General features: G+C 37.8%; 1 pseudogene; it reads left to right on the top strand.

Annotated features, from left to right (window-relative positions):
- The first annotated feature begins 2,665 nt into the window (after positions 1 to 2,665).
- LOC116071687 lies at positions 2,666 to 2,784 on the top strand (annotated as a pseudogene).
- Positions 2,785 to 3,113: the final 329 nt, after the last annotated feature.

The raw sequence follows: 3,113 nt of genomic DNA, 5'->3' as shown, positions 1-3,113 counted from the left end.
CCATAACTGGAGCAATTCTATATGGAGTTTTTTTTGTTTTTTTTTAAATTTTATTTATTATATGTATACAATATATCTGTCTTCAGACTCTCCAGAAGAGGAAGTCAGATCTCTTGTTATGGATGGTTATAAGCCACCATGTGGTTGCTAGGATTTGAACTCAGGACCTTCGGAAGAGTAGTCGGTGCTCTTAACCACTGAGCCATCTCTCCAGCCCCCATATGGAGTTTTTGATGCTCAATATCTTCTTTGGATCATGAGGGGGTACTGTCAGGAGTAGACATGTCTCTTAGTCAAGTGATCTTTAGCAATGAAATAACATTAAATGTCATTCTGTAGATTCCTGATGTTTTTGAAGACTATCTATATAAAGTATATCTGAACTATTAAACCTTGACTACTCTTAGATAATTCTATTTGAGTAATATTGAAAACACTTTATTATAATTAAATTAGAATCTAATGCACCTATTAGTTTATTCTCTGGCCCTTAACTTGTGTTATTTAATCATCCTAAACAGTTTGTAATAACAGCTATAGAAGGACTGAGTCAAGGCCTTGTATTATATACATATATATGAGTTTATTTAGGGCATGGGAAGGGGAGTCAAGAGGGTAGCAGAGGCAGAGAAAGGCAGAGAGAGAAGGAGAGAGTAGAGAAGTAGGGGATGGCCATGACCACATAGAGAGAGGGGGAGCAAGGGGCAAGAGGCCAGGAGAAAAGCAGGAGTGAGAGCAAGGCCTTGTATTCTTAAATGAGTTGTATAGGCACAATGTCTATCTAAGAGTAGCAATATTAATTTCAAATTTTGTATAAATATATAAAGATTTATATCAATGAAAACCTTAACCCTGTATGTATCTATATCTATGTCTATCTATATCTATATCTACATCTATATATATGTTCTGTATTAACAGCAAAATACAAAGGAATATAAGAAATTAAAGCTTCAATTCTGCATCAATATAAGGGTTTCTACCAATGTAAGATTGTGGCTGTGGCTATACAATGTTTGTTTAAAAGTAAATTTAATATCTTATCTCCATTTGTCTACATTTTTAATTTCTATAATATTACTATATCCTCCCTTTTTCTTTCAACCCCCCTCCTTTACCTAAGAAGGAAGGGTAGAGAAAAGGAGAGGAAAGGCAGGGACCCCCGAGTCTACATTAAAGGAGAGGAAGGGTAGGAATCCCTGAGTCTACACTGTCTAGTTTCCTCCCAAAGTTGTAATATTTGCAAGCTATCCCTTAAAATGACAACATAGCTATAATTCATAAAATAGCCAGAACTATCCATTCTAATCTAAGGGACTGAGATGATGATCTTTTGCTTGCTTCTAGCTGAATTGGGGAGAAGAATTCTCTTCTGGGGGCCCAAAGGGAAATAGGAAAATTAGTTTTGTCAAAGGAGGACTAGCTAGAATTATTTGCCTTACAGTCAGTCTCTATGTGCTGAGAAAGTTGATGGCTTAGCTGAATTCCTGACTGTAACAGTCTGAAAGGCAGAATGGGTGAGCTAGCTGTGCTAGAAATGCCCTTGAAACACGTCTTTAGAGGTAGAATCAAGCAAGGAGCTCAAATGGAAGGTCCCAGAATCTCAGCATCCCAGAGTGTGAATCTTGTCAGGGCTATCTCTCTCCTTTTTCATTCTACAAATGAATGAGCAACAAGTGAAATGAAAAGAGTAAACTGTGAAACAAGTGAAATGAAAGCAAATGAAAGAGCAACACATAGCTGTGTGAAGACATTCACATGGAACATGCGAGGTGCACGTATCAGTTACGGAAGATCAGTAAAGACAGACAACTGCCTTTCTTTAGAAGTTAGTTTGATCACATAATCAAACTATAATATAAATTTCTATTCATGCCATCTTAAAGGGTAGCATGTAATAATAAGAGAATTTTGTACCCAGTAAGTGTTATTGGCTGTCTATATAGACAGTTAAGCCTCAGCTGGTCTCAGCTGGTCGCTGTGTACACCATCACATATATCTCATTTATCATCTTGATCTTGTCAATCTCCTTCTTCTTATTCGTGGCCAAGGTCTTTAGGGGCCCTGCCTTTGCCATATCTGGTTTTTATCAACTTGGAAGGAACCCATAGCTTTTCTTTTCCTGTGGAAATACAGGCATAACCTCTTCCCCAGTGTAACATATTTTCTGTTTTCCACTCTGATGTCAGAACATCCTTATAATAAACAGGCTGGTTTAGTTCAGCAGTTTTTTTCCACAATCCAATGTCTTTCAGCAACCATAGTTTTTTATTCATTAACATTTAAAAATTTTAAGGTTAATAAAGCTCTATGTAATCTATCTCTGGGGCTTTCGTTGCCCCCTTTACCTTCTAAGCATCTCTTTTAGAGTAAGATTAGATCTCTCCATAATTGCTTGTTCTGTAGGATTATGTGATATGCCTGTAACTTGTTTTCTATTATAATCTATACAAAACTGCGTCATAGGGACTGGAAAGATGGCTCAGAGATTAAGAGCACCAACTGCTCTTCCAGAGGTCCTGAGTTCAATTCCCAACAACCACATAGTGGCTCACAACCATCTGCAATGGAATCTGATGCCCTCTTCTGGTGTGTCTGAAGACAGCTACAGTGTACTCATATATATAATAAATAAATGAAAACCTCTTGAAAAAAAAAAAAAAGGTCTTCGGCCGTACCACCTTGAACGTGCCCAATCTTGTCTGATCTTGGAAGCTAAGCAGGGTCGGGCCTGGTTAGTACTTGGATGGGAGACCGCCTGGGGATACTGGGTGCTGTAGGCAAAACAAACAAACAAGCAAGCAAACAAACAAAAAACCCTACACCAGATCCTTGTCCGTTTTAATTTGTATGGGTATTCCCATGATGACCATAACTTCTAACAATGTGTAATTACAGGAGCATCCTTTCTTGATGCTAAGGCAGTTGCCCACTGAAATCCTCAATGTGTGTCTATAGTATAATGTACATATTTCAGTTTTCCAAACTCTGTAAAATGGAAGATATCCATTTGCCAAATGTCATTTTCTTGGGAACCCCGAGGATTAGTTCCTGTAGGGAATGGAGTTTGGTTATATAACAAGCAAGTAGGACACTGCCTCACAATTTCCTT

This window comes from Mastomys coucha, unplaced genomic scaffold, assembly GCF_008632895.1.
Source record: "Mastomys coucha isolate ucsf_1 unplaced genomic scaffold, UCSF_Mcou_1 pScaffold22, whole genome shotgun sequence".
NCBI classification, from domain to species: domain Eukaryota; kingdom Metazoa; phylum Chordata; class Mammalia; order Rodentia; family Muridae; genus Mastomys; species Mastomys coucha.
Note: the sequence above shows the minus strand (reverse complement) of the source record. Positions and strands in the feature narration are given on the sequence as shown.